Source organism: Camelus dromedarius, chromosome 3 (genome assembly GCF_036321535.1).
Source record: "Camelus dromedarius isolate mCamDro1 chromosome 3, mCamDro1.pat, whole genome shotgun sequence".
Taxonomy (NCBI): domain Eukaryota; kingdom Metazoa; phylum Chordata; class Mammalia; order Artiodactyla; family Camelidae; genus Camelus; species Camelus dromedarius.
In genome coordinates, this window is record NC_087438.1 from 9,137,082 (window position 1) to 9,163,853 (window position 26,772).

The window sequence follows — 26,772 nt, forward strand, 5'->3', positions numbered from 1 at the left end:
TGGACTAGTCTAATCACAGTGGTTTTTACCAGAGTAAAGCAGGACAGTCAGAGAGGAAGAAAAAAGACATGGGATGACAACAGCAAAGGTTGGAGAAATGCAAGGAAGGGGCCACTAGCCAAGGGATGTGGGTGAACTTTACAAATCATGAAAAGCAAGAAAACAGACTCCCCCTAAAAGAATCCAGAAAGAGTGCAGCCCCGTCATCACCTTAAGTTTTGGGCTTCCGACTTCTAGGACCATAGAGATAATACTTTTGTGTTGTTTTAACCCAACAAGTTCGTGGTAATTTGGTAGAGCAGCAAAAGGAAGTTAATACAATATCCATGAATACATACAACCAGAATCAAACCCACAGCCTGGGTCCAGGCCAGCAGATTTCAGTCTAAAGCAGAGCCATTTTAGACGAGCCTTAGAAGTTTGTTTATGAAGTAGAAGTTCTGTCTCTTTCTCACTTTGCCTCTCTCTCTCTCAAGGCAAATACATATCTTTATTTTTCTGTTTTACCTAAAACAGAATTATAGATAGATGGATACATAGATTCTGTTTTGAACTGGCTATAGTTAAGATTATAGGCTATAATTTAGGGTACGAAAGAATGTATCTTGTATCTAGTTGCATATCTGCTTATAAGGATATATTTATCATTTTTAATGGATCCAAATTATTAGTTGCTCTAAATAATTTTTTTAACTAGTAGTCAAAGGAGGAATAAAATTCAGCCCAACTGTTCTTACTATATAATTAGAGAATATATATTGTTGGTAAATAACTGATAAATACTATATTGACATAAGTATATTAAAAATTGTGTGAATTTTGTTAATACACCTGAATGTTAATTCATGCTAAATTATCTACCTTGCATCTGGCCTGAGAGGCAGGAATAAAAATTTAGATGATGAATCATACTGAGTTGAGAATTATGTGCGGCTTTCAAAAATTTTTTTCAATTAATCAGGCTGAACTTTATCTTATAAGTATAGAAACAGAGAAATAGTCCTTTCAGTGTTAGAGAAAAAAAGATTCTTTTTGTATTCTATGTTACCTTGTTATATGTTAAGTTAAAATTTTTTGAAAAAAAAGTTTTGAATTATGTTTACTTTGAAAATCAATATAGAGTATGTCATATATATTTAGTAAAGAGAATGTAGACAATTTGATATAAAAGACAATTAAATAATTGCTTATGAACTGAAGATTAAAATTATTCTTTCAAATTCTGTTATGTTTTTTTGCCCAAATCACAGAAAAAAATAGATGAGCAAGCATTTAAAATTCAGAGCTATATCCAATCATTTGTTAATCAGCTAATATTCTTATTTTGAGGCGAATAGAAAAATATCTGGAGACCTTGATCATTTAATGTTTAATTAAAATATTACACATTTAAATATTTTTAATGCAATCACTAGCTAGGAATTTAATTTCCCAGCAGTGCCTCTGCTGAAACTTGTTTACCCTGCTTCTCCCCAGTTCTGTGTTTTTGCTTAATCCTTTTGCTCTGGAAAGTGGAAGTAGTTCCCCAGGGAGTTCTTTGCACTCCAAAAATGTCAAGAAAGTTTGACAGCTCTCCAATGAAGATGAAATTAGAATAACATAGCTGACAAAAAGAAAAATCCAACCAAATAAGCATATAATTGTTCATCGAACCTAGAACTTGTGAGACAATGACTTGTTTCCTAGGCAATTACGTCATTGCCTGGTATGCATGAAATGTCTCTGTGCAGGTGTCATCAAAGGGCAAACGATGACCCGATGTTCTGAACGCCTCTGTGGATGTGTAATGTCAATGAAAGCAGGCACCCAGAAGTTACTCAGTATTGTTTGCTGAAATAGTCCGAAACAGCCAAAAATGGCCACCAAGACTGGAAATCCTGCAAAAAAGAGATCTCCGTGAATTTGATAGTGGTATTTTTTTGTTTGTGTGTTTTAACCTATTGAGTCCATCACTGCTAATGGAGTTTTCATGGTGGTATCAGCAAACAGCAAACTGAACGAAAGAATTAGGCTCTGGTGTCTCAGCAGAAAATATAATTATATCTGTAATTTTTTTTTGTAATAGTAAGAATAAGCACAATAATTAATAATAAAATAATCTAAATATTTTAGGCATTTGTATTTGAGTATTACTGGGTTTCTATCTTCTGGCTGCATTTTGATTACCAGGGTAAATATAAGGAATATTTCAATTATACACAGTTAAGCCAACCCCTACACCATTATTTGAGTGACTTTCTCCTCTTCATTGTAGTGCGCTAATTTATAACAATTAGAAAAAAGGAAGAAATATGTATAACATACAAAAGAAAATAACATATAAATACAATTTTCTTTTAAAAAGTCTAAGAATTGGAAGGCATGTTTCATAAAATGTAAATCAGACATACACATTTTATTACACACCGATTATCAGCATGTAGCCGGGAATTAGCCAAATGACAATGACAAAACATTTAATGCTGTATTTTACAAATTCGAAATGATTTCTAATGGATTTGACTGTTCAATAGTCCAATTATTAGTGTTTTTTTTTTAAACAGGTAGATAGCTAATATGATTAGAGAAAAGCTCGAGTTTATTAGCTTTCTCAGAAAATTGCCTACTTTAGAGGGAAAAGTACATTAACCCTCTTAATTTCTTGATGGCAAAGAAATATTGCCATGTAGGTACTAATGAGTGAATAAAAAACTTACATTTTAAAATTATTTAACTCGATACACAGATTTTATTGAAGGAATGATGTATTTTATTAAAAGTACAAGGATTTTATATAATTTACATGTTTTCCAGTGTAAGTACTTTTAAGTAACAAATTAAGTTTCATAATCTAGTTTACATGCTTGTGATACATGGATTTTTATATTTTTTTCCTGACAAGATACTTTGCTTAACTCAGTGGTTTTGTCTAATTGCAAAGAAGATGAGTCTTTAGGAAATATTGGTCTCCCCATCTAAATTGCAAGAGAAAAACACAATTGATGTCCAAATGACTATGTTTGAATAAAGCTTCATGTTATACAAAATGTAAATGTAAATTACATTAATTTGTTTGTCATAAAATGCTTGGAGCAATGTTTCCCAAACACCTGTATGATCTCTGTCATAATTATAAAAATTTTCTTGCTGTTGTACAAATTCCATGAAGGAAATTATCTTTCTGTTATCATCAGAACTAGTAAGAGCAGCCTGAGGTCCACTCCGAAAGCCCTGATTTTAAGCATCAGTTAAGTGCTTACCCGATCTGTCTTAACTGATTATTGGATGTTCAGTTTCACTGTAAACTAAATGATAACGTAATAAGACAAACAAAATGAATGTCTAACTTTCTCACTGTTGTTAAACTGTCCCAAAGAAGTTATTTGTGCAAAGATGTCTTTTAAGGGACTTGAACTTATGTGAACGTTAGTAGCGGTTGTGACCTCTAACTTCTAAAACTTTGCACTTTAAATTAGCGTTTTATTTAATAACTTGTCCTTCTAATAATGACTAAATTGATGTATCTGTTTTTAAAAGTAAAAACTGAATATGCAGTTTATGTGTAAAGACAAATGAAGGGCACTTCTTATACTCTGAGAGCATTTCAAAGTCTAACATTTCAAACATTCTTCTTAAATGTATTATCTCTCATACAAGTTGAGCTACCAAACCATTGTACCAAAATGAGCACTTTCACTCTGTCAAATAAAGGTCAAAAATATATGTTCACATTACTTATATTCAACAATAAACTACATTCTGCAGAACGATGATAACTTTTGACTTCAACTTTAACTGCTATTTGAGATAAATAATGAAAAAAATGAGTAAAGTATTCTTAAAGAAAAGCATGAGAGAATTTATTAACATAAAATGTTAATATTTAAAATCTAAATGATAAACTCATTTCTGTGTTTGTGATTTTTAATTTCATTGGCTATTAGGCACGCATAGTTAATATTTACTTACCATGTATAAATGTACTTATGGAACTTGAATATTATATGGTATGTGTTAGAAATATGCCAATTTAGGCTTACATTAGATTTTTCTCATGCTTTTTTCTCATTGTGTCTAGTGTGTCCATACTCACTCTTGTGAAGATAAGACCTATTTTCATGGCTTTAAGTACCATATATATGCTGACAAATCCCAAAATGTTATCTGTAATCCAGAACTCTATTTACTTTATGCTGCAATCATTAGATAATTTTATAACTCAATTTACATCTATATTTGTCAACATCATCCTGAAATCTACACTTTAAAACACAATAACAAAATAAGATATTTAATGGAAATAAACATTTGCAGCCCTTCCTTTGCATAATACTGTGCTAACTACAACCTCTGCATACTCATTTTGAGACCTCCATTTGCAAGTTTCTGTGGTCACTGGTCACTGAAATTCAGCACTGGTCACGCAACAATCATGCAAAGTGAAGACAGCCTGTAACTTGTAATGACTCCTCAGGAGTAATGATCCCCACCCTCCACCCCCCGAAATAGAGGCTTATGATAACTTATTTTCCAGACAATTTCCCATGAGTTCCATAGAGGTTCCTTCCCGATCCTTCCAAAGACAATTTTAATTATATTTATATGTGAAGTTTCCCTAGAACAATATGTAAACTGAAATTTAATAGTGACTAAATTATCTAAAATTCTGTGTTACTTTTAGATCTTTAGTGCTTAAATTTAAAAGTGTTTTAAAATCCCAAATGAAGTTGTTTTGCCGTATGGAAAAATATACTTGATTTACTAACACTTTTCATTTAAAAACTATATGTTATTTTAATGAATTTTATCAAAGTCCACTCTTCAGATAGATAACCTCTATATGCAGAGGTGTTGAATTGAAAAGAACAAGAATTCTAGATTAAAATTTTTAATTTGCCTAAAACCCGATCAAACTAAAAAAACCAGCATTCATTTGATGAGAAGGAATTTCACTGTTATGGTCTTCCTTCCAAAAAACTCACTAACTCCACTCTAACAATGACACAGACATCAATGAAATCCAAACTGAGGGACATTCTATAAAATACCAGACCAATATCAAAATTGTCAAGATCAACAATAACAAGTGAAGTCTGAGAAAAAGTCACAGACCAGGGAAGGCTAAGGAGACATGATTTTTAAACGTGAAGTGTCACCTAGATGGGATCCTGGGACAGAAGGAGTGAAGAGGGAAAGCATCTGATCAAACTGTGGAATTTAGCTAATAAGAATGTAACAGCTATTTCCTTAGTTCTGACAAGAGTATATAAGAAGTTACCAATAGGGGAAACCAGGAGTGGTGTATGTGGAAACTCTCTGTGCTCTGTTTACAACTCCTCTGTAAATCTAAAATTATTCTAACATAAAGTTTACTTTCATAAAATATACCATAAAGGTTAACCAACTGTTCAAATGAAGTCATAAACAAAATTTAGCAATTTCAAATAATTGAATTATTTATGTCTTTAATGATTTGGTAGGATAGAAGTTTAGAGCATGGTGCAATTCATGAGAAAGTCCCCTCTCTTTTGACATATTTTCTAGGTGGAGTTAAGAGATGCTTATAAGGGACAGACAGATCACAATTAAAATTTAGAAGTACAACTATATCTATAGTATTTTGGAGATGCTACAATCAAATGAAACTATTGACCAGAAGACAATACAAATATCCATTCTAAATTTCACTTTTAAGTAATTTTATTTTGTACACATTCTTAGAAAAATGTATATCACTTCCACTAGATTTTAATTAGATGAATTAAATGTCCTGAAATCAAGTCATACAACAGAGAGTTCCAAAAGGTGAAATCATCTTGAGCTGTTCTCTGAGTCCCAACAATTCTTTTCTTTTTTTAAATTGAAGTATAGTCAGTTTACAATGTTGTGTCAACTTCTGGTGTACAGCATAATATTTTAGTCATACACATACATACATATATTCATTTTCATATTATTTTTCATTGTAAGTTACTACAAGATATTGAATATAGTTCCCTGTGCTATACAGCAGAAACTTGTTTATCTATTTTGTATATAGTAGTTAGTATCTGCAAATCTCAAACCCGTATTTTGTCCTTTCCCACCCCCGTTCCCCACTGGTAACCATAAGTTTGTTTTCTATGTCTGTGAGTCTGTTTGTTTGGTTTTTTTAAGGTTCCACATGTGAGTAATATCATATGGTATTTTTCTTTCTCTTTCTGGCTTATTTCACTTAGAATGATGATCTCTAGATCCACCCATGTTGCTGCAAGTGGTATTATTTTATTCTTTTTTAAGTCTGAGTAATATTCCATTGTATCAATATCTCACAACTTCTTTATACAGTCCTCTGTCATTGGACATTTAGGTTGTTTCCATGTCTTGGCTATTGTAAATAGTGCTGCTGTGAACATTGGGGTACGTGTATTTTTTTGAATTAGAGTTCTGTCTAGATATATGCCCAGGCGTGGGGTTGCTGGATCATATCCAAAAATTCTATCTTCATTCTTGATGAGCAATCAATCACATGGCCACGTGGGATCAAGTTATCACCATGCAGAGAAACAGACAACCGTTATATACAACCCAAGCAAACTAGTTCACGTTTTTAAAGGAGAATGTAGCACAGATACAAATGTATACTCTAACTTCACCTGAAAAATAAGGATTTGACTTGAGCACTCTAATAAAATAGTATAGTTGCATTTGCAGCAGGAGAAAACACATTTCCTACCCAGGAGAGATCACAATCTAACCTTTAAAAAGGTGGGGGAAAATAGTGGTATCTTTCTCACACTTAGAAAGAAACAACAAATACATGACAGTAACCAGGTCTGCATTCAATTTGTCAAACTGGGCAACCATGGCAACCACTCTTGATGACGAAGTTCAGGGAGGAGGGAGAGAAGAATACAGGTTCTTGACTGGGGACCAAATTTAGTTTTGTCCAACTCTTTAGGTCTAGAGAAGGTGGAAATAATCTGACATTCCTCTCCTCCCACCAATTTGTACAAGTGGACTCCAGTGCTACATGGAGAATTCATTCAGTCTCCTACAGGGATCACTCAGCTCTCACAGAAAAGGACTTGGTCGTAAATTAGGCACGAGCTCAAAATGACTCCACCCCTGTGAACCAGCAAGACATTAGAGCCAGAAGACAATTTCTCACTCAGTTGGAAGTCCCTTGTAAAAGGTTATGGATTAAACCTAATGGGAAAGAGAAAACACAATTCTGATAAATGATGCTCTTCAAAGGGCTACATTAACCCAGGCGCTGCTGTCAGGAGCCCAGAGAGTAACCACCTTTGACCCAGGCAACGTGTTACACATTGTGGGAGGATATGCCAAGGAGGTGATGGAAACAGAGATGTCGCCTGAACATGAGAAATGAGGCCCCATATAGCATCACACAGAGGTAAGATACAGTGTTTACATACAGCATTTGAAAAGCAATTGATGATGTCCTGTGGTTTATGCCACTTCTCACAGCTTCAGTTTCCTGAAGAGTCAACCCAGAAATGACCATATTAGAGATGAACGTTTTCTTCTCAAAATATGCTAAATTCAGTGATCTACCCCTCTGAGAAAACACGGGATTACCACCCTGCCACAGACAGGCTTCAAAGGTCAAGTGTTCTGAGACGGGAAATGGCAATATAAACGGACTCTCAATCCCATACGCAGGGGGCATAGGTGTGCTGCAGGTGGCAAATTCACCTGCTTAGTCCTGACTGGGAGATAGTTCCATTCCAAAATTTTCACACCACGCATGTGTTTAAGTTTTGAAAACCATTCTGAAACAGATGGGTAATCAAAAACCATAAAAAAGAAAATCACTTGGAAATTTAAATTCAGTAACATAAGAATTGTGGGCTTACAAGACTATAGTCCACATAGTAAAAATGTAATATTATGCTGTGATAAAGGAGAGGAGTGCGAAGTTGCAAAATTATTTCATTTATCAAATAAATATAATTTTTGAAATTGTATGCTAAATAAGAGGAAAACAAGAAAGTAAAAGAAAAAAGAATAAAGGAGAAAACAATGAATGTGAAGCAGCAGGATGCTTCTGGCTTCATGGCTGCAAACCGTTATATTCTGTCTCAAACCACATTATAATGGGATTATCAATTTAACAAAACTAGTAACTTACCCCCAGTAAACCAAAGTACTGAATTGCTTATCAAACATTTGAAAATTATATTTATAATGCATATGAGAATGTTCGATTTTATCCGGTAACTTTGTTTTATATTTAAGTAGTGTTGATTATTTGATACTGATATTGTTAATATCTGGAGTAGGGATCTTGCAAACTTAAAAAGTTGTTTCTGGAATTGCAAGCATCTTTCTTTGGGAAAAAAAAACTGTTGTATATTTAATATTTTAATTGAAATCTTCCTCTAGGTAGATTTCCTAGAAATAAAATGCACAGGACACTTCAGTCCTGCCTGTAGTCATCTGGTTTCCCCGTTTCATGACATTTGCACACTAAAATGTAGGTGAACTATTTAAAAAAGCTTTCTACAATTTACAGAATAAGCTTACAGCAGCAGATTTTTATTAGTGGAGGAATGTTCTTTTGCAGTATAAATTCATAGATAGTAGAGTTAATTTTTTTTTAAAGTTTTCTATTGATTGCAGTTGATGCTTTGCTGTGTCACTACTTAATATTATAAATCCTAGTCCTTCTGATGGGTATTTCCTTGTGGAAGCTGTGTTACACTCTTAATCCATTTAGTTGGAAGAACTCTCCACACAACTAACATTTTTTACATTAAGTATGGGTGAAGCAGAATTTTTCCATAATTTGCCAGCTCTATGTTTAAATATTTTAGGTTGTATTACATTTTATACTGTGTAGCTGATACCTTCCCTAAAGTATATTTTTTGATAAGTGTGACAATTATTTAAATATATTTTATTGTGAAATGTTACCCAAATACAAAATGCTCAGAAAATAAGAGGGTGCAGGTTAGAGGATTATTATAAACTGAAAATGAATGGAACCATCAACCAAGGGAAGAATTAAAAAATTGTCTGAAAGTTCAATGAGCCTTATGGCATTTAGCTATCTTCTTCTGGCTGAATTTTAAGATAATCATTCACTGTATTATTTTCCACTTATTTATTCATATTACCACCTAAGTATGCATCCCTGAAGGTCCCTAAGCCCTATGGCTTGATTTATCTAGTTCAAGACATCTATAATTAGTAGAATCATATGAAAAGCATATTTTTGTTTCTGGTTTCTTTTCCTACATGCCATGTTTCTGAGGCTTTGCTTTGTTTATTTTCATTCCTGTGTAACAGTACAAGGTAGAAATATACAAAATTTTAATCATACATAGATTGGCATTTGGGTTTACATTGGATTATAAGTAATGTGCTATTAACATATTACAATATTATTCTGAAAATCTTGAATAAGTTAGTATCAAATTAATCCAAGTACTATTTAAATAGTAACGTGGATCAAGAGCAAGTGACATTTTTCTATGTATGTAAATGTGATTCAAAATTAGGAGATCTCATCATCTAATTTGCAGTCTTTATTAACTCTAAATACAAAAAGATACTTGATGATCTCAATATATTTTAAACTGGCATTAATAAAAATCAACACACAATCCCAATTAAAACAAAAAATAAATTCTTAGTAAACCAGAAAATAGATGATACTCTGTTATTAATATACTTGAAAGTCTGGCCTATTTAGTGATAAAATAAAAGAAATGTTCACAATACAGAAGTGACTGAATTCCTGTTATTACAAAATTATTATTTTTTATGGATGAATTAACCAATCCACTTAAAGAGGCAGACATAATGAATAGTATGCAAATTGGCAAGAAAGAATCAATACCAATTATGATTATTTGCCATTAATGATTTATCTATAAGAAATCCAAGAAAATCCACTAATGAGTTTAGAAAAATAATAGGAAATAGATAGTAATAGCTTCAGAAAGCTCTCAGACTTTGTTAGATTCAAATACTCTTCCTTATTATAACATTCATAAACAAAATAATTATTCAAAGCAGCATTCTAAAACCAAAGCTACAAAGCAACACGTAAATTTATATATTACTTATATATTTAAATGTCATAAAAATCTATTTAGCAACATAAAAAAGACTAAATGAAGTTGACATACATAAAATTTTTTGTGTTCAAAAAGAATCTGATATTTAAAGTTGGGAGTTACATCGAAATTGATTTATGAAGTCAATAAAATGGTGATTATACAGCTAGCAGAATTTATTTTTAAACCTTTAAAAGATTATCTAAATGAAAAAACATATATAAGAGTAGAGCACTAACATTTTTGATAAAAAAGTGAAAATACATCTTTGCACAAAGCCTCTTAATTCACTCTTTTTTTTTTCAATTTGATATTTGCATTTAGAAGTTTAATCAATCTGTCATTGATCCCTATGACGTGAGATGAGGAAATCAAGCGATCTGACCGTGAAGAAGCTGTTCAGTGATCTTAGTGACATTTGCTTAACTGTTCCCTCTCTATTGGTTTTGGACACCTCCAGTAAAATTTCACTTTATAACTAAAATTTCATATAAACACTTTTATTTTAACTTTGTGATATCTAACAGCATTCACAATTTTATAATATTACAAAGCTATTTTAACAGGTTCCATGGGCGTATGAGTGTCTAAATAGTTAGGATAAACTGCAAAAAGTACAGAGCACTGTGTGTTGCCTTCCTACAGAGGAATGCCAAGATCGGAAGAGAGAGTGTTTAAAGCATTATCCTGGGTGTGGAATCAAAGTGAAAAATTTTTTAAAAATGTATTTATTCACTTTTTTGCTTTAGATTGTCTTAGCAGCTGGTACCATTCTCCTCCCCCCACCCTGCCTCCTCTCTTCCTCCTCCATAGATTCTTTCTGCAGGGGTGAATCATGCTTTTTTTGTTTGTTTTATCCATTGCAGTTGTACCTCCATTTCAGACTTTATATATTCATATTTTTCTCCTTCCAATTATGTCATGGAATCATGTCATGGAACTATTTTCTTTTAATGCTTAAGATGGATGATAAAAAACAAACAAAAACAAAAAAGAAAGCAAGACAGAGAACTTCAATATATACACAGAAGATAAAATGGTTAAAATTGACACAAAAGAGGAAAGGAGAGACATTTAAATTTGTAGGTAGAATTTTTTTATTGCCATGAATCAGATAAAATGATTTGCTCCTTTCTGTCTGACCAGATGAGTAACTGACTAGCACATAGTGTGTCACAACTTCCCTCCAAGTACACAACCCTAGAGATGCTATAATTACACGAAGCTGAGAAACAACTGTAAATAATAAAAGCATCTGTGGCTTTCCTTAGGGTGCAGAGGCCAGCACGAAGGGCTGTGGTGTGAGGACAGCAGTGGGCAGGTGGTGAGGGGAGATAGGAAAATCTAGAAAAACCTTTGATGTGTGCTCCTTGCTTCATGGTCTGAGCCAATCTGCTTTCTCACACTTTCTATTATTAAAAAAAAAAATGAAGGCTAGCTTGGTTCTCTTGTGAGCGAAAATTCCCTTGAGAGTATCAGCTAAATTAGCAGGTGAAATACACAAGAAGAAAAGACCAAACTTCAGCCCTAACTTGTGCCACTGTAGGTTAGTATGGACAGGTGAGAGGTCCTCCTAGAAAAAGACCGCCCAACTCAACCGCATCATGATGGTTAATATCACGTGTTAAATTGTGGGGCACGGTGCCCAGTTTTTGGTCAAACACTAGTCTGGATATTGCTCTGGAGGTATTTTTTTAGATGTGATAAACGTTTATATCAGTCAACTGTGAGTAAAGCCCATTACTCTCCATAATGTGAGTGGACTTCTAATCAGTTGAAAGCCTTCAAGGAAAAAAAAAATGAGGTCCCCCAAGGAAGAAGGAAATCTGCCTCCAGGCGACCTTAGGAAGCAAGCTGCAATGTCAGGTCTTCCCTGGGCTTCCAGAGTGCCAGCCTACGGATGATAGACCTCTCCTCTTATAAAAACCCTGCCTTACTTCTTTACTAATACTTGTCCCAGGAGTGATGAATCAAAATTTCATTTTTTTGTTGAGGTAGATGTACCAAGAGGAAGAGAGGAAGAAAGGATGCTGCCAGTTGGGAAGTTTAGAATAAAACAGCAGTAATGTGTGCATTTCAGTGTATTTTGAATCTAGAGACAGTGCTTATGAACATTTTTTGCTAATTCCATTTTATGTTTCCACTGTAGATCCATAGGAAAATTTATTTCTTCCAGTTAACTGGAAATTATTCTGCCAAGTACATCTGTCAATGTCCATTGCAACAACAGAAATAAATGTTTCATTCCAAAAATTCTTGGATAATTAATTGGCTATGGTTTGATAGCCTTTCATTCAGATGTCTGCAAGTTAAAGTACTAAATTCATACTCTCTATATGGAAGCTGAGACTAAGTCTTTTCCCTAAAAAAATATAAAAATTAAATAGGAAGTTGTTAGAGAAATATTGGATCATAACATAACAACATAATTGCATAGCATCATAAACTATTTATACAATAAAAAGCAATGGATTGTATATCAAAATGCCCATATTTTAAAACTTAATATGAATGTAGCACAATGCATCCTTTTGATGCAATAACATGAAGTTCCTTACTGAAATAAAACCAGACCACTATATATTTACTAAATCATATTTTACACTTAAACACAGTAATTCTTACACAATGACTATTGATACATAGTTTATTTTTTTAGACTGTCTTAGTTAACTGTTTCCAATTCTTTGTGGCAGAGAAAGTCTGTAGATATTTGTTAAAACAAAAATTTTAATACATTGCTAATTAGGTGTATATATATTTACATATCAATTTATGATTTTATTACTCTTTAACATATGAATGAATTAGCTAGCAACTCACTGTACATTTTTCAAAAAGAAAAAGAAATATAATTTTGGCAATTTAAAAAAATAGTCAATTATAAAAGTGTTTTTCATACTCATAAAAGTGTAAACTGGTAAATCATTTAAAATTCCTTCTTGGTGGGATTCTCAAAAGGGAACTGAGTCCACATTCTCTATATGCTCTATATAGAGCAATGCTATGCCCTACAATACCCTTAAATTTTTATCACTTCAGACTTCAATATTCACCAATGGACTGAAGTAAGATTCTTTCTGAAATAAGGTTGTGACTCATGATTCTGAGATCTAACTGCATGGACCACGAATATTCCATGAATATAGATGAGAAAGAAATGCTGAGTTAAGCAGGACGTCTACAAACAGCCTTTTACTTTGAAGAAACTGTTTAACATACAACTGTGGCTGAAAATAATGAAGCTTTTTTTTGCAGAAATTTATTATATTAATATTAGTTATTATAATTGATATTTCTCAGTATTAGTTGGTGAGAAGCTTTGAAAATACAGGTTAATAAATTCAAGAGCTGTTGACATGATATTACTTATATCATTCTTGTATAAAAGAACTATACACCAAGAAGTTAGGAAAAAGTATTTTCTTGACACCTTAGATAACACAAATGAAATAATATTCTACAAACACTGTTATCATTTCAGCAATAATGTTCAAATCACATCAAGCACCTACACTCAGACTATGCAGGAATTAAATATAGGATCTGTGGTCCCATATTAAAGATATTTGAACAATCATACAAGAGTGTGCTGCCTCACACAAAATCAATATAAATTTGACTTTTTTTTAGCAAGATTGGTGATCTCAATGGGAAGATACTCACAAAGCCTCTGCAGGTACAAGAATAACATGAAGATAATGTATACATTCTCTTTTGAGGGTTGAATCCCTCAAGAAGCAAACTCTAAGACAGACAAATGTGCAGAGTGTTTACTAGAGCCTTCTCTCAGGATCAGCACTAGTGAACGGGGACCACATTGGGCAGGGTGAGATGCTGGTCTCAATACAGTCCCTGCAGAGACCTCAGTCAGCCTCTAGTGAGCTCCGAAGATGAAATAACCCTTTGTCATTTCCCATGGTGGTGCTAGGATACTGGGATTTGTACGAGAGATGACTGGTAACTGGTTGCAGGATGCCCTGAGAAAAGACTTGACTTTGGAGGAGGAACAATCTTCAGACAATTCCCCAAGAGTTTGAAAATCAGAGCTGTCACCTGCCACCTTTCTAGGAGCTGCGATTAACAAGAGATACAGTGCAACTTCAATCATCAGCTCTAAGAGATTACATTTATACAGGTTTATAGTCCAGGATGTACAATTTTCTAGTAGTATGACTTGAACAAAGAAACTCCATCTTCACGAAAATTAAAGTTAATATGGGTTGACTTATATGTTAGTTGAAAGTAAAAATTGAAAAAAAAAAACTTTAAATAGATTATTTTATTACATATATTTATAACCTATACAGATGTGTGTAAATTTTAGTTCTAATTTGCAAAATACTGAATGAGTCTTTAAAACTTCAGTTTTGCTACTACCAAATAAAGTATTGCACAAAGTGAAACCTGTATTATTTCAGCCTCTGTAAGCTGAATGGCAAATATGCCAAATACTTTAATTATATATATTTTAGAATTTCAATGTATTTGTTGTTTCATTTAAAGTTATCAAAAATTAACATCACTTGATTGATATCCATGCTTGCCATAACTGTACAATTATATGTGTTTTTTGCATGCTAATGATCATTTGACATTTATGGCAATAATCCACAGAGACTTTGGACAAATCAATAATTGAAGAAGTGTTTATGATGAAATTTCAGTGTGCACAGTATTATGTTAAATTCTTCTAAATCACACAATATAATATATAATATCTTTCTATCTTTTAAATAAATTATAACCTAACTGGAAATATGAGACACAAACAAGGAATTAACAATTAGGAACACTCTTAATGTTGTACTGAAGGGAAAATACTTCATTATATCACCTGGAACTTCAGCTTATAATTTAGCACATGAGTTGTAAGAAGACATATCAGAGTTGGCAAAGACAAATCGTAATTCTTTGAAAGAGAAATAATTTAAGAGCAGATATAAACATTAATTTTATAACTGCATATTATATTAAAATGAAGACCAATTGGAAGATTTCATTTTTCTAACTATGCAATCTGATCCTTATTTCAATTCATTTAGAGTCTATTTAGAGTTATGTTACAGAAAGTAACATGAGTAATACGGGTGCTTTTTAGTATTTTTATTTCTTCTTGGACATTTTCTTTTGAAATTATTTAAAATTTGCTCATCAAACTTTATAAAATGCCATAATGTATTTAATTGGAACTATAATAAATTAATTTCGGAGAATTGACTTTTTAAATAATCTCACTGAGAAAATAAAAAATTCCCTCAAATTATTTGTGTATTTTTGCTATGCTCTTTATTTGACTTTCCTGTTGTTGTTTTCTTCTATTCCTGACTATTTTATGGCCATCAATTATCCTTGTGTTGATTCTTTGAAAAATGCTAGAAAGTGGTAAGAAATTCATTTCTCAAATATGAGCTAACGGTGTGTCATATATCAATATGAAGGAATCACTAGCATGAGAAAATGTAAGCCAAAAATTGCTAGGATTAGCTCATGCCATATATAAAGACAACCTAGCAGAAAATGACAAAAATGCATAACAGGAGAGGTCCAAGTGACATCTTGCTAACACTGAGGAGTTGGATCTAGCTCAGAGCAAAACATACCCCTGAATCTCTCGGGTATTATTTCATAAAACCTTTTTTTGCCTTAAAATACTTCGAGCTATATTTAGTTATTTGCTACCTAAATAAGCTAACCAGTAGTGTCATACTTTGTTCCTCTTTCTGTTTCCTGTTCTCTTTGTGTGCTAGATTGTGTTTTGACAACTTGATGGAGTCTTGAAAATACATTTCTGCAAATCCTTGTCTTTGTGTGATTTAATCATGCATTGGCTAAAGGGAATAGTGATATTTAGAATGAGAGAAGAGGAACCGGTTACTCTCAGAAGGATGCCGCAGTCAACCATGTGGTGAATAAATACGGTGTGCTTGATGGGCTCCAAGCTTCATTTCATGCAATTCCTGTCCAGCTCAACTTTTCTACTGTTGATCCTGGAGATCAACAGCAGCTTGAAGTCGACCATTAGGAGACTCTGTGTAGTCCCACACAGAGAGAAGTTACACCCAGAAGAGACAACTTCCACAGACCTCTCCGCAATGGACCTCTCTGTGGTCCCTCTTTGGTGACCAGATGCACTTGGCCAAACGCATGTGATAGGACTTGCAGTATGTGAGCCAAGGAAGGGAAAAGCAGAGCAGAATGTCTCCAAAGACTCACTTCTACTGTCATCTACAATAGACAGCTAAAAAATGCTTCATTTTTGGTGGCCAACATGCATAAAAACACTCAGGTCTACATGAGTTAAAGTTCACAGTGGTCAACTTGCTTATGCCTAACTATTACAATGTATGGTAAGAAGGAGAGAAGAATTCTGTATATGTTTAAGGGGAGAGAAACTTTCAGCCTAAGGACAATTCTGAAAGATTTTCTTTAGCACACGGGGATGATCCAAGTTTGGTTGGATCCTAGGAGCTATAGTATTTATAATGAATTACTCCTGGAAATTTCAGGTGGTATAGAAAATGTTTAGGAGTCTTCTGCTTCTGCAGACTTCTTAATAATATTCTTTTCTAAATTGTAGTTCCCAGAAATGCAGAAGTGGGATCGATTGTGAGGGAAAGAGGACTGAAATCATATGCAGACGAAGGAAACAGCCTTCCCTCTCAGTCCAAATGAAATCTCCATGTCACTCAGTGTAACCCAAGGACTCTGATGCACCGCCCAGCCATCCGCGATCTGTAGATTTCCTCTGCAGTCTACCTGACTTACTGTCCCTGTCCCTGCACATCGGAGGAAGCTCAGCTGTGATTGAGGAGACTTGCTGTGAAGCACCAGCTTCCCTGACGGAGGCATAAACACACGCACACACACAAAACAGAAACCACGCAAGGAAGTCTCATTCTAGCCAGCCCATAGGGCACAGTCAGAAAGCAAAATTTGCAAGTGGGATTTTGGATCACTGTTTTCACCTCCCTCCAGGAGAAATGAAGCTGTAGTGGAGCACTGAGTCAGAAGAAGGGGTAAGTACAGCCAACAACCTGAAATGTCACATTAAACTTCCCTTAATCTGTGTTTCTTTTCAGCCAGGACACCCAGAGCAGAAAATGAGACCACATTTCTGGAAAGAATGAGAATTAGTGATGAGGAAGACTCTCTCTCTATGAACAGCGGCAATTCTAGAAGAAGGGAGTAAGTAATTCCCTACATGCTGAGTTTATTTATGCTGCATCTGAGATGTGAAATAAGAAAGCTTTCAACATAATTAAGGACAATTCAGCATGTGGTGCTACTACCCTCTGAGGACAGCCTAGAGAAGGTACCTGATGTTTGAATCCATTCTTCATATTTTGCCCTACTCTGCAAGGCACATGGAGGAAGAATTTGGAGGACAGATGATGCTTTCGGGAATTGCAGATACTTCCCTGGAGAGAAAGTGAAATGGGTGGGAAGATAATTATCCAACATCTGGCCCATAAGTCTTGTTAAGGAGTAGAGGATCCCCGTTTAGCAGACTACTCTGGAAGTCCTTTAGCGAAGGGGTTGACAAATTTTTTTTTGTAAAAAGCCACAGAATAAATATTTCAGTCTTGTTATCTACACTGCCTCTCTTGTAGCTTCTTCACTCTACGTTTTTGGAATGTGAGTAGTCTTGGGCTGTACATAAATGAATGGGTGTGGCTATTTTCCAATAAACAAACAAAACAAAAAAAACCAGATAAACAGGTACTGAGATGTATGTGGTCAACCAGTTGTAGTTTACCCACCCCTTGTTTCCAAATGAGGTCATAAGGGCATATGTTACAAGACTATAAAACAAAAATAAGGGGTACATTATTACATACATAACATCAGAAATTTGTGGGTGTGGCAGGGAGGGGAGGAGACAGGGAGTGACAGAGGCAGCAGTATCAGGCAATGAGGCAAGAGGTTTAGACCTGTGGCAAAAGAGGGTGGAAAGGAATTTCTGCAGATCCATTGACCACATAGTGATCTATTATCCAATTTTATGCTATTTGAACAGCTGTAGTGTAAGCCCTTCTATCTCCTGAACCTTCAGTAAAACTTGCTTCATAGATCAACATGGTATAAAATACAAATTTAGTCAGGGTATATTTGTTTGCTTGCTTACATTGAGACTATTAAGGACTAGAGATTGCTTTTCCTACGTGACTGGCATGGATCAAAGAGATAAGAACTGTATGGACATATAGTAAAAAAGACATCCCGAGTTCTGTGGACACTAATGGAGAGCCACCGAGGTCTTTAAGCACTTGATAATATGCAGGAAACCTAGGGAAAATGGCAGATTGCTGGTGTGAGCTGGAACTTGATATAAGAGAATCTCTAGTGTCATTAGACCACTGCAACACCAAAGCACATAACAATTCACTTTATAAAATGGCTACATGCTTGCTTACTAGGTCTCAGTAAGTATTTTATTGCATTCTTTGCTGGAAATTGTTATCTTATTACATTGGCATTCTAAAATCAATATTTACTCAATCTGGTGCAAACAATGGTTGAAATTGAGTTTACTGGTGGTGTATTCTTTTTTATTATAACACTGCTAAGCACCCATATTGAGATTTTTATTTTAGTAGTTCTAGATGGGTCTTTGGATTGTTACTTATAAAAATCATCTCAGAGCTCTCTCAGATGTCACCAAGTTTGGGAATCACTAGATAAGTTTGAACAGAATTTGAATAAAAAAAGAAATGACCTACTGTTGCCAAGATAAACATTTTTGACCTTTCAGGCTCTTATTCACAGGAAATAGGAATCTGTTGTCTGGTTAGACTCCAAGTAGGAAGGGACCTACTTTCCGTCAAGAGGGTTTTGAACGTCATTTGTCTTACCATAGCACAAGTAGACCACTGATTGGGCCCGAGAGAATGCAGCTATTGAAAATATCAACCCATACTAGAAAGACAGAAAAAAAAAACAAGGAAGCAAATTTCAGGGTCACAAATTAAAAGGTTAAAGCTTTCTATCATACTGGAAGGTTTTTAGTTGAATTGAGTCAAGTAATTTTTATACTGTTACAACTGCATACATACAGCATAGCAAAATGCCATTGGAAGAGACTTAAATGAGTTACTACAATCCTAAAAAGACTAATTAGAGGGATGCAGACTGAATGGCACACTTTATTTTTATTGGTGGAGAAGGTACCTATGGAAAGGCTCACTATGTCCACCAAGAATGGAAATTATAAAATATTACAGAGTGAAAAGAAACTTTTAGGGTGAAATTTATGTGATCTTCTATGTGTGATTTTCTGGAATTGAAAGGAGAAGATGGTTTACTGAAATCTTCATAGTCAGCATTCACCTAGCGTCTTAATTCCTGTAATACTGCCATCAGTATTGGAACATTGTAATGCATTCGACCTGAATTTATTCACCACTGAACATGCTTGAAAACTTACCTACAGCATTGCGGATGTAACAGGGATTGAAGTAGACTGAGTCCCTTGTCACTTAACGCTTATAATTTAGAAGGGAAGGTTGACAATATGCTGTCTCAATTCAATATATTACACAATGCCAGATGTTGAAAACTCCAACGAGGGCAAACTTAACTTGATGATGAGATGTAAAGGGTGGAGTAGGGAGATGTTATCTTCCATGAGGACAGGATGAGAGGAAGACAGAGAATGACCATCTCCAATTTAGCAGAAACCTGAATGGAGTGAGGGGAGGTTGCATGCGGATGTCTCTAGGCAGCTGAAACAGCCTGTTCAAGGTCCTGAGTCAGGAGTATACTTGGTAAGTGTGAGGACCAGTAAAGAATCTAGGTGGCTAGGGAGCTCCATAAATTATCACTAAATAAATGAGTCAGGAGTGAAGATGGTTTTTATATGTAGAGAGGGTGGAAGAAATTTCAAAAAGCAGGAAGTATATGAACAAAGGCTCAGTGTTACAGAGCTCGTCAGGGCCTCTTGGAACTATTAGAACAACCGCATGGCTTGGGCCCTGTACTGTTAGTACTACAGTGCCGCTGAAGCCTTTTGAGCATGGGAGTGAGATGGAGAAACATATATTTAAAGGAGATTCTTTAGCAGTGCTATGAAGTATAAACTGAAAACGCAGAGGGAATGAAGGGCAGGGAAAGATAAGGACAAGACATAAAAGTAAAGGTACAAATAATAAGCATTATAAAGGAAGACACCAAAGTACATGGTAAGTGATTCAGATTTGGGGCAAGGAAGAAGTAAGCAAAATTTTGAGAATGAATAACTGATTGATACACCGGTATTGGAGGAGGCAGAAGATGAAATTAGTACCATATAACTGATTCAGTGGTAGGTTGATTTTGAGGTCAGGGCTTACACATTTAAACATTCAACATATCATTAGATAATTGTAATTCCACTGGTCAGGACTACAAATTTGTTACGTCATATCCTTGGGTCTGTTAGTTGTAATCATGAAATTTGTGGGCTCCAAAATAAGAGTATCTGAATTCAGAATCTCAGATTATAAAATATATTTTAGGGAAAACCCAACTTTAGGAAATAGGTAAATGAAATTTGCAAATGCTAATTTTAAATAATAGGTTGAGATATTTAAAATAAAATATTTAGATATTTTAATCTATGCAAATATATTCATATATATGCATGGAATGCTCTCTAAATCTGTTCTAATTTAAGTTTATTTTCATTTTCACTGTGTTATGAAGGATTCTTGAATGTTTAAATGAAGTATTTATAATCAGAAAACCACTTTTTGTTTCTTGTGTATTATTTCTTAAACTATTTGTTTCTTAAATTTATACTTAAATAAATCTATTTTGAAAGTGATGTATATGAAGCATTTTGTAACATGCTCATAATAAAAAGATGAGTAATACAAGATTATATGTAATTTTTTTATCTAAATAATTAACTAACATCATGATTTCAGTCACTTTTTAAGACAGGTTACTTGTATTAGATTATTAAAATAAATAAATATCACAATACTCTATTAAATATGTACTATTATTTTTAATAGTTTGCAAATGAGGAAACAGAGGCCTGTAGAAGGCTGGTAACTTGCTCAATTTCTCAGAACCAGCAACAGGCAGAGTCAGGAGCTGACCTCTGTTCTCTAAATGTTAACATTTCTCACCATTTAAATATATAAAAAGATTGTGAGGATTATGCATACTCAATAATATATTATAATTCTATGTGATGAATATATTTTATTTGATGGGACAGCTTGATGAAATAGATTTTCAGAAGTATTTATCTTTGGATGGATTTCACGGGAGTATAGACGTGGTGAAACTTAACTCCTTGAGTTGTTAAAGTCATTCAAGTGCAAGGCAATTAACTCTTGAAGTAAATTTCACTCATTTTATTGTGAGAAGCCAGCAACTTCTCTTAATTTTTACATAATTTTATCTAGTGCCCTTCAAAAAAGTGTTTATTTTACTCTAACCACTGAAATTATTGTATCACAGACATGTATTCTCTTGAGACTTTCATCAATAAAGTATCCATGGTAATCAATCAAAAACTGTATCATAATCAACAATAAAACCCCACCCCATATCCAATGAGTTTATAGAAAGCTCTCCACATGCCTTGAATGTCTACGTAAGTTCATATCTATAACTCAAGTATGCGATTTTTTCTTCTTGGTTTACTAAGATGACTAAACACGCTAGTTGGTGTGTATACAAATGGAACTATACTCTGCATAATTTTCTTTATCTAGAGAGGAAATTATTGAATTAAAGGTCAGAATAAATTCCATTAGAAAAATATACTCTTAATATCAGACAACAAAATCTTAATTGAAAATACCTTTTTAAATCATGAAACTTAAGTTGTGTTACCCAACTCCTGATAACATTAATGAAAGGCACATGAAATAGTATCTCTTGGGAAGCTAGAAAATTTACACCTGACATTATAACGTGTCTCTCGGAATTAGAGGCACTAAAGCAATTTATTCACTTATAGAATAATACATTTAATTTGCATAACTGCAACTCAAGTATCATTTTTTTCTTTAATTAAAAAGTACCCTGTATAGTATATGTATGTGAATAAAGAGTTCAGGGTACATCACTTAAGCTTCTCTTAACAGCCACAGATAAAAGCTCTTTTTTGTAAATGTTTTATAATTTACAAAAGATAACAAAGCAGTATTTTGGAAAAAGAAAAAGAATTCTTCCAAACACTATAATTTTAAAAACGTGCAAAGAAAATAGGCATTTTGCCATACTAGTTATTTAAGCTTGATACATTAGTAGTAATTTCATTATAGTTAATTTTAATATTATACTTCTATTTAGAAACATTACATATTTTATCATATCCTCCCTAAAATTGTACATGATTCTTTTTATATTTATGAATGAATATGTTTAAAATATAATTCAGACAAAAATAGCATGAAAATATGTGGGAGAATCTGGACTCTATGTGACACATATTTAATCTAAAAGCGTATTTAAATTCTGCTATCATTTTTAAGTTTTCTTACAATCCTTCTTTATATTTTTGTTAACTTTTTTCAGCTTTCCTCCTTTTTAGTCAATTTTTAAACTTCCTTATGAATTGCTTTCTTTTTGCATCTCAAGTATAAAATTACATTTTCCAATGTTTATTTATTTAAATTTCTATAGTCCATGATTTTAGACCATTACCTATTTGTAGCCTCCTGTGTCTTCAGAAATTGCCTGAATTTTCCTCATCCAGTCTTTTCTTCTTAGTTTCTATATTTGCTACTTCCTTACCTACTCCCATATCTTCAGATTGGATAATTTCCAGTAGATTGTTTAAGTAGGAGAGATTCATTCACCTGCTCTTCTCTTTGGGCTATACCCACATCGTACTCTCAGATCTATATCTGAAAGGCAGGTTGGGTCACAAAATTCTAAAGAATGTCTTGACTGTCAGGTTTCCATTGTGTAGGTATATGAATCTGAGAATAGCTTATGCCCTTTCTAGCACACCTGCCTTTCTGACATTTCAAAAAATCATTAACAGAAGAGGAATTGCATTCTTCAGGGTGGATTTCTAGCAAGACTCTCCTTTATTCTTTGCTTCTGCAAATAAAGCTTTAATTTCTGGGCATCATGTTTCTCAAAATTCAATGATAATGTATGATTGATTTGTTATTATGGTAGGTAACCTAATGCCTCCACACCAAGGATGTGCACACACTAATTCCCAGGACCTGTGAACTTGTTCCTTTGCATGGTATAGGGAGCTTTGAAGATGTGATTAAAATGTCGAATTGAATTGTATACCCCCAAAATTCATATGCTGAAGCCCTAACTCTCAATGTGACTGTTTTTAGATATAGGTCCATTAAGGATGTAATTAAATGTAAATGAACTCTAAAGATAATTAGATGAAGAGATATTTTCTGGTTGTCAAACTTTTCTGTATGACTGTTTACTGATAGTTACATGACACACGACACTTGACTCTATATTTGACAAAGTCCATAGAAGTTTTCAGCACAAGCTGGAACACTGAGTAACAAATGAAAGAATATAGGATTATAACCTGAAGTATAAAATACCTATGAGTCCAAACAGATATAAATGTATGCTCAATTATATAAATAAGATGAAGAGAATAGACACATTTCAAGTGCAGAATAATACCAAATATGTAGAAATGTCTCAGGCAACATGAAGACGTTTTTAACTCACCCCAGCTCCTTAATTGTGGTCTGGGTATATTGACTTTCTTTTAAAAAGTGAAGTGTAGGAATGGGGAAAGAGAATAACTTTACAGTTTAGAAAGCTGGCACACACGATCACACTACCACAGACAGCTGAACAAAGCTAAAGTTAACAGTGATGATCGCTTGTACCCTTGACATGATATAATGAGAGTGACATTTTACCTCTTGCTTCTCAAAACCCCATAACACTGTCTGATCATGAAAAAATCATCAGAAGAATCTCACTATTGGGACAGTCCACAAAATACCTGACAAGTCCTCCACAAAACTGTCAAAAATCACAAAAAATAAGAAAATTCTGGGGGACTGTTATAGCCAAGAGAATGTGGAAGAGACATGACAACTAAATGTAATGTGATATTCTTCATGGGGTGCTACAACAGAAAAGATACTTAGCAAAAACTAAATAATGCAAATAACGTATAGATTTTACTTAAAAATAAGGTATCAATATTAGTTTAATATGACAAATACATTATACTAATAAAAGATTTAGCAAGAAAAACAAGGTACATGGCAGAGAGGAAATTTTTTCTTTGTAATGTTTCTGTAAATCTAAAACTACTTTTTAAAAAGTTTATTGAAAAACCTCTTTCGTAGGCTGAAATCTTCCTTCACCAAAAGAAGAAATAGCTTTCATGTTCTGGCTATAGGTCTGCTGTCTAAATCAAATTTTAGTACATAATTGAGTTTTCCTTTTCATGAGTTATTCATTAATATATTGGTGGGCTATTGTTATCCAGGCTGTTTATACAGATAATCCACATGTTTTTCTTGACGTCTTAGAGTGAAAAACAAAGTCATTGGGAATGTAGCACAACTTCCAAATTTTTATTTTGCCTTTTTTTACCCTCATTTTAAATAGTGAAATATTCCATTGGTCCCATTACTATTTTTTAGTCTAAATGTCAGTGCTCACTTGTATTACATCTCTTACTTCTTATGTTGAATATTTCCTTTAGAATTATCAAGTCTAGGCATTGTACGGTCATTTGTAATTTGTAACAATATTCAAAAGCACATATAACTCTTAGAGCCTGATATGTCATGACTGAGTATAATATACACAACATATAAAAACAGAAAAGCCAGGAAAGAAAATTAATATTTTAGGGCTTTGTTATCACAAGTCATAGGGATCCAATGCTGTACTTAATATCAGTTTATTGCTCTCAGCCATTTAACACATGGGCAGTCCACTAACATTAAACTGGTAGGAATTCTCTATTTTTGGAGAAAGAAAAAGGTACTCTGTTAGAAGATAGCATACCATTTACCAAGGACATTTGAAGTTAGAATCAGATGAAACTGAGGTTGATAAATCTACAGTATGTTTTATTAAAAAGTAGCAACTTTTCTGTAATTTCATTACAATGAGCATCTTCCTGGAATGTATTCTATTACCTTCTACAGCAGAAGGACAAGCACAGTTTTCAAAATAATCCTCAAGGCATAGTGAGAAAAGTAACATGAAAGTAAAATTAAGTAACCTGCTAATTTAATACGGCTTTTATAAATGGCTTTATAGTCTCTTCTTTTAATTAAAATACCAGGCTATGTTCAGCTCAGATCTAATCTCAAATTCTCTTTATAAAATGTTAAAGTACAGAATATGCTTATTCCCCACCATAGTTTTCATGATAAACACTTACGATTATGACTTTATACCACTAGGTTGAAGCAACATTTTGTTCCTGTCACCTTATTATGAATTATTTGTGTTTTCTGTAAGGTCAGGGTAAAGAAAAAGTTTCACAAAAGATCTTAATAAAATTTTGGTATATGACTATAGTATAGTTTGAAATGTTGAAAAGTGTGATATGACAAATTTGCAGTAATTCAATCTTCCAAGTGTTTCCTTAAACAAGGTGCAAACAGACAATATTCAACTCGAAGGCATATTCACAAGTTTGGAGCCAATGTTGGAAGAGTCAAAAAGGCACATATGTGAATATTGGACAATAGGTTTGAAAATGCTCATGTCTTCTAAAATATATCTCCCTAAGTGGTTTAGGACAGTACAGGTTATTCTAGGCAAAATATGCCTGGTGAGGGATTTTCAATAATACCTAACTTTCAAATAGGATTACAGTAATTGATTTCTGAAAATTTTCAGCTATAGAAATTTCATTTAGAATAAATGATTAATTAAGTACCAGATATCTAATGCATGGCAGACAATAGCTGGTCATTGAAGATACATAGGTGAAATTAATGGTGTATTTAGAATTGACTAACAACAGTTCCCCAATATTCTGATTGTTTACATGATAAGAAAAAATGAATCCTTAAAATGTGTGTGTATTTTATACTACATTCATATACTATACTACCAACATATTAAGTATATTTTATAAACCAAGTAAATTTCTGATAAAAAGTTAAAATTTATGCACTTTCTCATACATAGGTAAAAATCGTCTGTTTCCCATAGGGTGTATGACTTCCATATGAAACCAGTTTCTCAAAGAATTTCTGGTGATAGATTCATCCATTTCCCAGCTTCACTCATACTCAAATCCCTTTCACATTCTGGGACGCCCTATGTACATTCAAGTCTTAATTTTTTAATCAAAGTTATAGAAGGCACACAATTTAGGGGGGTCTAAAATATAAACTTATTCACGTTTACATTTGAAATATGTTTTTATGTTTGAATTGGAATTTAGAATAATGATTGGAGCAGCAAAGAAAAGCAAAGTTTATATTACAGAGTGATAAATGACATGCTAAACATGTTCTTATATTATTCTCAATATCTTTCTGGAGTCTTGTATTCATGGCTAAATGACTAGTAACTAGTTAATTCAGAATGAAATCAGAACTGTTTACTTAGGGAGAAAAACAAAATAATAACAAAAAATGGCTCATACAAATCGGGAATTTTTTCTTTTACAAACTAGAATTTCTTGGAAAGATATTATGTATAAATATTCTGAACAAAATCTGTGACTTATCTGGAAGGTGTGGGAAGAGGGCACTTTGAATATCAATCATTGTTATTGCTTTCCTAAGGCTAATTAAAAGGA

General features: G+C 33.5%; 1 long non-coding RNA gene across 1 annotated transcript in view; it reads left to right on the plus strand.

Annotated features, from left to right (window-relative positions):
* Positions 1–16,631: 16,631 nt before the first annotated feature.
* Positions 16,632–26,772, plus strand: part of LOC135321043 (uncharacterized) — a 34,526-nt gene continuing 24,385 nt past the window's right edge. Inside the window, exon 1 of the long non-coding RNA XR_010380455.1 lies at positions 16,632–17,065. This is a non-coding gene — a long non-coding RNA (uncharacterized LOC135321043). The remainder of the gene's footprint in view (positions 17,066–26,772) is intronic.